The sequence below is a fragment of the Sturnira hondurensis genome, unplaced genomic scaffold (assembly GCF_014824575.4).
Source record: "Sturnira hondurensis isolate 20B ecotype Veracruz unplaced genomic scaffold, ASM1482457v3 Scaffold0003090, whole genome shotgun sequence".
In the NCBI taxonomy this organism is placed as follows: Eukaryota; Metazoa; Chordata; class Mammalia; order Chiroptera; family Phyllostomidae; genus Sturnira; species Sturnira hondurensis.
The window spans coordinates 1947751-1960263 of record NW_028075721.1 but is presented as its reverse complement, the minus strand read 5'-3'; the positions used below and the strand labels follow the sequence as shown (position 1 = coordinate 1960263).

Genomic DNA, 12513 nt, shown 5'->3' with positions numbered 1-12513 from the left:
GCAAAGAGGAAGAAGCAGGGAGGAAAAAAGGCGTAGCGGCGGCTGGAGCTTCTTGCCACCAGGGGGCAGGAGAACCCCTTCAGAGAATGCCAGGCTTCTAGGTCTTCCCCTCAGCCCTAGCAGCTGAGCACAAGAAGCTCCTGGAGGCCTGGGTAGTAAGAGAAGAGATCCTCACGGAAAGGAAGACCCAGGAGGCTGGAGACCCAGATGGCTGCCCTCTGACCCTACACAGCAAGTCCCTCCACTCCCAGAGCGCCTCCTCTCTGTAATAACAGACCTGACTGAACCCTGCGGCCCCCACAGCTGGTTGACCTGTTTTGCTTTAGGAAGCAGGGCTCCGGGGAGGAGGTTCGTCTCCCCTGAGCTGCCTGGAACATTCAGTGTGTTAGTTGCAGAAAGCTGAGTTGCATGGGAGGAACTTGAAGGTGGGGTGGGATTTCAGGATGGCAGGCCTGTTCTACAGAGGGCCTATGGGAGGCCCACCCCCGAGGTTGGAGAAACTGGCCCTCCACCCTTCCCCTCTCCAGAGCTTTGAGTATCCAGGGGCAGGGAGGACAGTGCACAGGCAGGGCCTTCCCCACTTGCCGAGTCCCCTCCGGTGTCCCAGTGCCTGTGGTGGTAGCACAGCAGTGTGACACACGGGGAAAGTGTGCACCTGCACTCAGGCAGAGCCAATGAGGTGCCAACAATCCCTCCAGGGTGTGTGTGTGTGTGGGGGGGGGTTGACCCAGATCCCCAGGGAGCCCTGCACTACCCGCCCCCTCCCCCACCCAGTGTTTTAGAGCTGTGTATAAAGAGGTTTGGCAGGCCCTTAACCACCTGCTAGGGAAACCAAGCTGAGCAGAAAAAAAATTAAAAAAAAAAAAAAAAGAAACGGCAACAGGAAGGCGTACAGGAAACACCTGTGTGTGGATGCAGGTGGCTCATTCCAGACTGGGGTTGTGGGCAGGCAGAGGGCCCTCAGCACATGGGCACAGCTCTGTGCTCCCTCTCTAACTGAAAGGTGTCATGGGAGGAATGGTGGTGTGCAGTTCAGTTCTGGGTGGCAGGTGGCAGAGGGTGAAGGAAGCAAACAAGTTATAGAGACCAAGACAGCACCTAAAGCTGGCCACAGCTTGGGCCTGCCTTATGGTCCCCTGCAGGAGGGTTGCAGTCCAAAGCCAACCCTAGAAGCCCCTGGGGCCCTCCAGGGGCCCCACATGAGGTCCATTGATAGGGCAGGGCCGTCCACTTGCATCCAGAGCATAGCCTGTGTAATGGGGAAAGAGGAAGTAAACACTGGCTGACCGGGTCCTGGGAAAGTGCAGGCCGGTGATGGGGCCAGCATGAGCTCACACTGCTCAGTCCACAGGACAGGGCAGCCCAGGCCAGAGATGTAGGACAGGAAAAACCATCCCGGTCAGTGGTCAACTGAGGCCATCACTGAAAATCTGAGTGGCCCCACATCACTGCCAATGTTGGAAATGGATAGGGTCCCTAATTTTCTGCCCCTACAAGGAGGATCCAAAGGCCACGGCCTAGTATTCAGCCATAGCCAAGGGTGAGTGAGGGTCAGGGTGGGCACCATGAGCACAGCCAGGTACAGATAAACACTGTCAAAGCCAAGACAAAAAGAGCCTTAGTGCTTTGCCCTATTAAGCCAACCTAGCTTAGAGAGGGTGAATCAACCACTCAGTGGCCCCTCAACCCCTTCCCTGAGTGACCTGAAGTCAGGCTGGATGGCCTCCTATGTCCAGGCCCGTGCCCAGGTCTATGAGATGGTGGAGGGCAGACAGAGCCCTTGCGGGCTCCCTGTGCACTCCTGTGCAGCCTCCCCTCCCCCAACACACAGCCTCACAGGTGCCTCTCACAGGTATCCCCACAGGGCAGAGCTGTTCCCAGCACTCCCCCACTTCCTACCCTTCGGTCATAACAGGTTCAGGGAGGCATTCGTTCCTGCTGCCCCAGCTGATCGCAGGTTGATGATACCACCCGGAGTCCAAGGCTACAGGGCAGGGAACACCTGTGCCTACCACCTGTCCTGTGTAGCCTGCGCAAGCCCCTGGGAGGAGAGGGGGACAGAAGGAAGTGGGCCTCCAAGGCCTCTGAGACACTGAGAAGTATTCCATCATCAAGTCCATCAAGGCCATAGCCATGCCTTGTCTACCACTGCTGGTACTCTTCCTGCGAGGAAACTGATCAGTGCGTACTACAAAGAAGGGGCCAGGCTGAGGTGGTCCAGGGTCTGGTTTATTGTGTTGATGGTCATCAGATGCTCCCCCACACGCCCCTCCTTCCCTCTTCCAACCTTACTTTTCCTCCTGTCTCCCACTCTTCTTCCTTGTGTATTCAAAGCTGCAGAGAACAAAAAAGGAGAAAACGCATGTTTGTGAAGGCAAAAAAGCAGATGGGCTGGCACATGGGAAGAGGGCTGCTTCTGTCTCACCCACAGAGTGGGGGTGCCTGCTGTGTGGGTACAATTTGCTGAACCCTAGGCAAATGATTCATTCCCTCCTTTCCTTTCATACACCCTCTGCCCCCACCCCCTCCAGCTCTGGAGTGTCCTATTCAGGTCATACATCCCCCATAGACAGAAGGCTTGACTGCTGGACCTGGGTCTTTTGGGCCTGGGTGATACAGGAGGATAACCTTGGGAAGGACTCCAGGGCCTAGAGAACTGCTAAGGAAGTGCAATCTACCGTTAAGGAAGTAAGACTGTCAGTGGCCTCTTGCTTCAGAAGGTTATAATGGGGTGATGGCCATGGTTTAAGTTGGATGTCAACAGTCAAGTCTCACTTGTCTCTGAGTATACCCAGGACATACAGACCCTCAATGAATGCTGACTTACAGCAGCTGAATAAGCAGATGAATTGCTGTAGCTAACACCCACGTTTCTAGCTATTTCCTCTGAAGCTCCTTAAAACCTCCTCCTCCATCTCCTTCTCAAGCATCACCTTACAAATAAGTAGCACTCCACAGGATTCCATTCTAGCCCTTGTCTTCCTTCCCTCTATATGCTAGGGCTGCGTGCCAGTGACTTTACATGGCACTCTCCTCTCCTCCAGACCCCCATATTCCCCTGCTGATTGACTGGACACTTCCTTTTGAACAGCATGTACCAAATCACAGTCAACATGTCCAAATCTGTTTCTCCTCCAGGGCTCTCAGGGTTACTAACGACCCAGGTACCAGAGCCACACAAGTGAGCCTCATCCTTGACTCTTTCTTCTGTCCTCACATCCTGAGAATCCTCTTAACTGGATGCTTCAAAATTCACTCATTCATTCATTCATTCATTCTCTCTCCTGCCTCTCCCCCTCCACCCTTCTCCATTCCTCTCTAAAATCAATAACCATATCAAGTGGGGATTAATTTTTTAAAAAAGGTAAAGAAAACAAGTGTCCTAAATATTTTTAAATTCTATCCACTTCTCTTTTCTCACTGACACCACTCAGACTGAGACACGCTGACCTCTCATGGAGACACCAGAACTGCCTCCTCATGGGCTTCCTGCCCTTTGTCTTGTCCTGCTTCCATCCATTCTCCACGGTGCAGGCAGAGTGGTATCTAAAACATAAATCCACCACTATACAGTGGCGGGGGGTGGGGGGGGGAGTGTGCAGGGGGATTCCACCCCCCTCAGTCTGGCTCAAAGCCCTCTGAGTCCATTCCCCTCCCCACCTTCATTTTGCCACTGAACTTTTCACATTGCACTGAGGCCTGACCAAGTGCCGGCAGGGCTCACTTGCTTAACCACAGTCCACTCCTCCTACCCTTCATCTTGTCTTGCTAATAATGCCTGTTCACCTGACAGGCTTCACCCTAGACATCACAGACTTCTTCTGGGAGCTGTCCCTCCACTGCGTGAGCTGTCACGTGAGCCTGTGCTTCCCTAACAGAACACTAATCACACCCTACTGCAATTGCTCATTTACTTTGGATCCTCCGATGGACAGCATGGGGCAAAAGGTGGTTTACGGCTGTGAGTACAAGAACAGTATACTCTTGGATTATATTTATCATCATAATATTTTCCATACAAACAACTATAAACCTATTTATGCCCTACCCTGTATGTCCATAAGTATTTGCTGACCGTGCTACTAGGTTACAGGGTACCACCAGAGACCCTTATGGAGGCTGATCCAGGTTTTTTGTTTTGCTTGGTTTTAAACAGCTTTACTGAGGTTTAGTCCGCATGCCATGCAATTCACTCATTTAAAACATACAGTGCAATGGCTTTTAGCGTGTTCACAGAATTGAGCAATCCTCAGTGGAATCAATTTTAGAGCATTTTCATCAACCCCCAAAGAAACTGCACCCCTTAGCTATCATCCCCAGGCCTTCACCTCCCCCAGCCCCATCACTACCCTGAGGCAACCACTAATCCACTTTCTGTCCATAGATTTTCCTATTCTACACATGTTTTATAAAGGAAATACGGTTAGGTCTTTCCAGCTTACCCAGTACGAAGGGTCACCTGAGAACTTCCCTGGATATTCCAGTTCAGAGGTCTGGGGTGGGGCTAGGGAATCCGTATTTTTAACACATGTTCCAGGCAATTCTGTACTTAATTAGGTTGCGTCTGCTTTTACTAACCCCTGCAACCAAGGCCAAACACACAGTAGGTGACAAAGATTAGCTTTTGATGATATCTCTAAAACTTGTATCTAGCTCTTAGCTCCCTATATTCAGCTGCCTAAGTGATGTCTTGGTCTTATCTCAAACACAACCTGAAAATATTTCAAGTATGTTCAATGCAGAAAAAGCCTGGACACTCAAAACATTCCCCAAGCCCCCCATAAAGCACAGCTCTTCAGAGTGCACTTGTACCACCAGGACCCCAATTAAGAAATGGGAGGGAAGCCTGGTTGGGGCACAATACAGAGTGAGAGCTTCAGACTGGTGGAGGAGGTCGACAAACCGAATCCACAGGGGTAAGAGAGGCAATTTGAAATGAAGGTAAAGAGGCGATCAGGGACTTGGTCACAGAGGCCTTCTGGAGCAGCTGAAGAGTTTGGAATTTTCTGCCAGGGTGCTGGGGAGCCATCCTTAAGCTTGAAGCAGGGGAATTTTGAGATCACATCTCTGCTTTGGAAAGGTTACTTAAGCAGTTGTGTGGAGGCAAGAAGACACTGAGATGAGAGCACAGTTCTGGTCGAGAGAAGTGATAGGAACCTGGGCTAGGGTGGAGGCAGTGGGGATGGAAAGGTTAGCATGAAGAGATGTTCTGAAGGCAGAATTGGCAGGATTTGGTGATTGATAGGATGTAGGAGATGAAAGAATGAAGCCCAGGTTTCTGGCCTATGGGATGGATGGACAGATGGATGGATGGTAGTATCGTTCATTGAAAAGAGGGAGCCTCAGAGAAGCAGGTTAGGAGAATGATAAGGTCATGTGGGTGGACTGGGAGCCATCCAAGAGGAGGTATCCAGAAAGAAGCTGGGTATGTAGAGCAGGGGCAAGCAGTGGGCAGGAGGCAGAAGTTTGAGAGTCATTCTTGCTTTACTGCGAAGTCTCATGACTACTGCGATGTCTAGCGACCAACTGCCCCTCCCACATCTGTAGCCCATACCTTTTACCCATCTCTCCACCCTAGACTTTTACCTAGTAATGTTCATGAGATTTAACGTGGCCCACCCAGACTAATATAAGGAAAAATGTAAGGTACTTGAGGACTAAGGACATCCTCTATCTCCAGTATTACCTAGCCTCAAGCAGAGACTTGGGTCTCAGTTCTTCCGGACATACTCGTAGATTAATGTCATCACTCCAAATAGCTCTGCTATCTGTCTTCCGACATTAAAGGCCTTCCTTTGCGGCAGTAGTGTCCAACTTATTTTAGGAGCAGAAACCGTGTTTTTCTCTGAACAAATCACACAAGATTTGGAGAAGTGGGGGAGGGTAGTGGAGCCTGTCTGCTTGACCTTCCTTCTCCTCCCCCTCCAAATGGTTCATATGGACTCAAGCAGCCCCTGAGCTAAAGAGTCACACCCAGGGGATGGTAGAAATGACAGTGAAGCCCTCTGGGCAGCCAGGGAAAGAACAGGAAGGGAGGTGAGGCTGGAAGGTCTGAGTACTCATTCTGGTTTCGCCAAGAAGTTATTGGACGACTCTGAGCAAGTACTCATTTCTCGAGTTTGGGATGAAACTGTGCCTGGCTCTTCAGAGCTGTGATCAATGAAAAGGTGTTTTGCAAAAAGAGATAATTAAAGAAAGATTGATGCCAGTCTGAAAAATGCAGGTAAAAGCACAAACAAAAGTAGCCTACTTCCCTATATCCTACTTCACAGGATACAGGTCTAGGTAGAGTCATTTACACTTTAGAAAGCAGTAATTTGAGCTGAGAGGTTACAAAAAAAAGGCTTTTACAGGGGTCCAAAGAAAGCATATATCAATATGGATAAAAAATCCTGTGATCTGGGTAGAAGATAGTGTAGAAGGGCAGCTCTTTAAAATGTTAGGAGAAAGTGGTTGGCCTTGGCAGTTGACATTGAAAGCCTAGTCAAATGGTGTGGGATGACATGCTTTTCCCCTAACACTCTTGTGCCCTTTTTTACCCTTAGTTATGACTCTTCACCTTATACGCCTTTGCCTTGCTTGTTAATTCCCAGCTGAAACAAGATACTCCTGGGAATGATTTGCTCCTTTATCTATTGATCCGTTTCTTCCCATAACAGTTATTGCATTAATTTTTTGTTTTTGTTGATTTCTAACCCATCTGACCGGTTAAACTTGAGTTCAAGGGCAGGAACCACACCTTGGGTCATCTTTCTATCCCCAGGGCCTAGAACAGGGAATTGAACATAGAAGGTGCTCAATAAATGCTTTCTGAATTGGATTACATCTCACACATGTCCCCCAATAGATACAGAGGCATCGGGAGTATTCAGGTGTAACTTTAGGTCTTATCCACCAAAGTGGACAGGAAGATTCTCACCCACTGGTACTTTATCTCTCCTTCACTTATTTCTCTTGCTTAGAGAGTAATTACATAAAAAAAAACCCCACACAATCATGACTATTGAAAGCTTTATGGGGCAACTTGTGGGAGCAAGGAAGACCTTGGATATATAATTGTTCTCCTCAGAATTATATCACAAAGTATACCTTCCTGGTGTACTCCCACAAAGAATGGCTCCCATGTTACGGAAAGCTGACAATAACTGATTCTATTAATGAATCTAGAAAGAGTATATCTATCAGAAGTAGATTTGGGAGTGAGGGTAAGTAACAAGAAGCATAAAAATAAAAGAAATAATAACGATAATGGGAAAAACCAATAGTATACATTTATTGTATGATTACTGGTGCCTCGGGTTATGTGAAAAGCTTTACTTGCATTGTCTCATTTATTATCCTACCTTATCAGGAAGAAACCTGCAGTTGAGTTGTTAGTAATTCACCCAAGATCACATGGCTAATAAGGAGCTAAGACAAGACTTGAATGTCGGACAATCTGAGTCCATCACCCAGTTATATAACATTTAAGTTATATAACTAACATCTCTGAATCTAATTAACTATTCACCAAAGTTTTCTAGTAATTTGGCTTCCCAGGAGGCTCTCCCGTAGAGACTCTGCCAGCATGAAATCACTGGTCCACCTGCCACTTAGTAAAACAGCACTCCGCTCATCCATCAAGTTTCTATGAACCTACCAAGTCCCTAACGGAGGAATCCACTCTGAGGCTACATGCTACATTTCTGGTCCTATCTGTGAGGCTGAGGGCCAGATCCTGGAACATGGTGACTTCGCTGATGCCGTGTGGTAAGCAGACAGCCTTCAGCCAATAATGCCCTGAACTCTTATGGACTACAAACCTAAGAGACAGTCCATGAAAAAAACACTTCCTTACATTGATGAGTGGTTTTAAATCACCAAAGTTCTCACTGGTGAGGTAGTCTGGTGTGGTCATGCAGGGAACAAACCTGTCCTTAATTTTACCATCCTATTTCACAGGTTCTCATCATATTACTTTTCCCTCTCTGCTTGTTTCTGTCCAGCCTGAAAAATTCTTTTTGGCTTGGCTTTCTGTTCCTTGGTTGATTCCACAAAGTAGGACACATCACAACTTTCTACAAGGAAAAGAAAATGTTTCCTTTTGTTCCTTCCTAGTGATCCTCAGCATTTTCTCAGCCCTGTGACAGAATAGCACATGGGATCTTTGTCTTCAGACAGCAGGCTCCAAGGCCACTTAGACTCCATTCCTGGCTTCCAAGTGATGATTCAGAGGTCATATAGTTGTAATTATAGTTGGCATAATATAAATATAGTTGTCTTAGTTGCTATAACAACATACCACTGACTGAGTACTTTATAAACAACAGAAATGTATTGCTTATAGTTCTGGAGGCTGGGAAGACTGAGGTCAAAGCACCAACACGGTCACATTCTGGTGAAGGTTCTCTTCCTGGTTCAGAGCTGGTACCTTCTTGTTTGTGACTCCACACAATGGAAGGCACTAGGGATCTCTCTGAAGCCTCTTTTAAAAGGCATTAATCACATTCATGAGGTTTCCTGATTTAAGAATCTCCCAAAGGCTCCACCTACTAATACTATCACATCTGGCAATAGAATTTCCACATATGAACATTGGAGGGAATACAAATATTCTGACCAAAGCAGTTATAAATATAGCTGTAAATATAATTGAGGTTTTTTTCGCCATCGAAATACATTGCCTTGTATTTGTCCACATTAAAGTCTTAGAAGATGTACTTAATTCTTAAAGATAAGGAAGATGGTTTGAAGTAAAACCTTAGAAAAGTGAACTACTCAGATTATTAAAGATACTAGCAAGAAAAAGAAGCTAACAATTTAAGTACAAGTGAGCTTTGTTGCTTCTAGTACATACTTCCTAAAGGCTACCAGGAGCTGTTGGAGGTAGAGGGCTGAAGAATATGTAAAATGCAAATATTCCAGAGGTAATTTTCCCTTTTCTCTATGTCTGAGTCTTGACTCAGTGTGTATATGAGACAATTAGGATTGTTTGGTTCCTAGAAAAGGGGTCACATGTAAATGTTCACAATATTTCACATATTTCTAGAATAGTAACTAATCAATAAGGCAAGTGCTTGAGATGAATAATCAGATAATTTGGGTCCTGGTGTTGAGAAAACAAATTATCCCTCTTAATGTTTGTACCCAAGCAGTTGAATGTTAGGAGAAAAACCACACACTGGGACACTGGTTTAACTTTAAACTCATGATCGTAAACTTCAAATGGGCACCCAATGTTGTCAAGACAGTCCTACTAGGAAAGCTGGAAGTTTGCGTTTCCTCTCCCCTGCATTTGCATCATCTTCACCTCAGTTATCCTGATTATTACAGTGGAAGTATCCGGTACCTATGAAAGGTCAATCCTCCCAGTTTCCGTATATCCTTCCATGGATTCTACTCCTATGTAGGTCAAATAAGCCTTCTCTCTACTGTATTCCTCCCAATGGCACAAAAACATGCTCTACAGCCGTACCATCTTTTAAAACATCCCTCTTGATCCCCCCATATTCTTCTAGTTACCCCTACATTTCTCTGCTCCCTTCACAGAAAAACTCACGTCTACATGTGCAGTCTCTATTTCCTCACTTTCCCCGTTCACTCGTCAACCCACTGTAGTTGTGTCCAGATTTCTGATTTACCAACATGAATCAAGCCAAGGCCACCAGAGATACTCTTCAGTGATCTCCAAGGTGACCAATCCAAACCACATCTGTAGCCCAAGTATACCTCTCAGCAGCACTAGACACAAGTGACCATCCCCTCCTACCTGAAACCTTCTCTGCCCTTAAATTTCACAACTCAACACTGTGGATTTCCTTCTGCCTTCCTGGATGCTCCCTCTCCAACCTCCATTTACCCTCTCTCTAAATGCCGGAGTGCCTAATATCTGACACGGGAACTTCTCTCTGCTCCTTCCCTTAAGTCAGATTAAACCACCCATATGGTTTAATCGGCACATTCAGTTTAAAAACATCTACGTGTCCCTCTGGCTGGTGTAGCTCGGTTGATTGAGTGCAAGCCTGCGAACCAAAGCATTGCCGGTTTGATTCGCAGTCAGGGCACACACCTGGGCTGCAGGCCATATCCCTAGTATGGAGTGTGCTAGAGGCAACCATACACTGATGTTTCGCTCCCTCCCTTTCCCATCTCTCTGAAATAAACAAAATCTTAAAAAAAAGAATTAGCCCTGGCTGGTGTAGCTCAGTGGATTGAGCTTGGGCCTGCGAACCACACGATCTTGGTTCGATTCCCAGTCAGGGCACATGCCTGGGTTGCAGGCCAGTTCCCAGCAGGGGACTCACGAGAGGCAACCATACATTGATATTTCTCTCCTTCCCTTCCCCTCTAAAGATAAATAAATAAAATTAAAAAAAGAATTTAAAAAACCTATCTACTTGCCAACGCCTAAATATCTGGAGATTTTACATTTAAAAATCCAGATTTCTGATTACCTTTAAAAAAAGCCATAGAAAAAATGGAGCAGAAACTGTCCCCTTCACACTAGGCTCGTTTGTTATCCACATCTACGGGAGCTGAGACTACAATCCTGAATCGGATCCCCCAAAGTACCGAAGTCTCTCCTCGCGGAGCCACCAGAGTATCGTCTTCAGTCAACTTTATCGCCGGTTGGGTCGAGTCCGCAGGTGCACCCTGGTGAGCGGGAGGGGCGACCGCTCCCTGAGCGGCCGAAGGACTCCGCCCACGGAAAATTCATCAACCCTCAGGGCAAAAACAAGAAACGCACATTTTGAAATACAGAATTACACCGCGCTAAATACAGAAAGTCCCTTCGGGAGAAAACGAGTGCTATGACCCTGTTAAAGCATCAAGTCTGGTCTTTCGCCGGCCTCTCCGGGCTGAGGCGGCCTAGGGACAGGAAGAAGCCCTTTTCTCGAGCAAAGGGATCCCCAAAAGCTGCTGGTCAAAACAGCTCTTCTCGCTGTCGCTCGCGGACTCTGAATTGTTGAAGATGAGAATTCGCGAGGACCGGACAGGCCTTACACTTTGGCGGGATGCGGAGCGGCACTCAAAGAGTGGGGCGGGCAGGGCCAGGGTGGAGACTGGGGCGGGGACAGCCCCAAGAACCGCCTCTGCCCCACCACCCAGCCCCACACAGGCTTCCTTCAAACACCCTCCACCCCCTTTACGGGTTCAGGACCCGAGACTGTAACTAAGGAACCAGGTTTAGAGGTCCCGGAATCCCAGACCGCCTACAAGGGACAACCTCCGCCCAAGATACCCTACCCAGCCGGAGACCGGACGTCACGGCGCCCGCGGAGCCCACGCGCGACCTGGCAAGAGCGCGGGAGGGCGCGTGCGGCGTGACGTGACTCGCGGCGCGTTCCGTTACGCCATCGCGCCCGCTTTTGAAAGTTGGCGCCCGGGGCCGCCTCCCATGCTGCCCTGCGCCAACCCCTCCCCTCACCTTTCCTCCCCCGCCCTCAACTCGTCGCCCGGCCGGCCCCCCCACCCGTCCCTTCCCTTATCAGCACCCGCGGCCCCGGCAGCGCCGACGCAGGCGCACTGCACCGCACGGCCGCCATTTTGTGTCCGAGCCTGTGGAGCGATTAAACCGTGCGCGGAGCTGCTTCTTTGGCGGCAGCGGCGGCGCGGTGGCCGGTGCGGGTGCGCGGAGCTGGCCGGGGACACCAGGTGGCCGGAGCGGTGGAGCGGCGGCGGAGCGGGCGCTGCGGGGGGTGTGGCGCGGAGGTAAGGGGGCCCCGGGTGGAGGAGGTTTCGCGGGCCGCCTCTAGGTGTCACGATGGGGCCGCTCCGGTCGGCGCTGGCTGCAGCCCGGCGCCAGCGCCGCCGCCGGGGGGTGTTTGTCTCCCTCTACCGTCCCTGCTGCGGCGCGGCCGCCGCCATTGCCCGTCGCCGCCACGGCCCTGCCGGCCCCCCCTAACACACACCCGCCCGCTAGGCCTTCCTCCTGGCGACGCGCTGGGCCTCCGGCGGCGGCGGCGACAGAGGCCCGCGCGCTAGCGACTCCATTTTCCTTTGTCTCTGCCCTCGACACCGGTTCTTGGCCCGACCGATCGCCCGGCCGTGGCCCGCCCTCTGCCCTCCGCCCCACCCGAGGCGGGTGGCCTCAGCCGAGAGGCGATCTCCGCGCCTCGGCTTCCGCGCCCGCTGCCTTCAAGGGTCCCCACTCACTGCCGCCGCGCGCGTAGCTGGGTCTCCGTGCAGTATGGGTGTCGGGCCCGGGCCAACGCCTCTCGGGCTGCCCATCCTCCAGCCCGCCGGGTCCCCAGCACCTACCCGGTCGCCCTGTGAGGCTGCTCGGCGGTCGCTCCCAGTGCGCACGTCGTCGCCGCTGGTCTCCGTCTCCACCGAGTGGCGCAGGCGGCGCTGCTGCGAGCAGAGGGACCCCAGAGCTGCCGAGAGCTCCCTCTGCAAGGCTGGCTGAGCTGCTCGCGCCTCGACGCCGCCTGAGCGGGCGGGGGGATGCGCGCTCGCCGCCCCCGCCGGGCCCCGCTGCGCCCCTAAACTAGTGCCTGGGCTCTTTGTCGGACCCTACCGGTGCGGCCCTCC

General features: G+C 50.3%; 1 protein-coding gene and 1 long non-coding RNA gene across 3 annotated transcripts in view; one reads left to right on the top strand and one right to left on the bottom strand.

Moving 5' to 3' along the window:
* LOC118983860 (uncharacterized) overlaps positions 1 to 12513 on the bottom strand; it is a 24289-nt gene extending 11776 nt beyond the window's left edge. The window contains exon 1 of the long non-coding RNA XR_005065809.1: positions 12241 to 12513. This is a non-coding gene — a long non-coding RNA (uncharacterized LOC118983860). The remainder of the gene's footprint in view (positions 1 to 12240) is intronic.
* Positions 11478 to 12513, top strand: part of CTCF (CCCTC-binding factor) — a 43894-nt gene continuing 42858 nt past the window's right edge. For both annotated transcript variants that reach the window (XM_037041507.1, XM_037041508.1), the window contains exon 1: positions 11478 to 11691. The gene's annotated coding sequence lies outside the window, so the exon portion shown is untranslated. The remainder of the gene's footprint in view (positions 11692 to 12513) is intronic.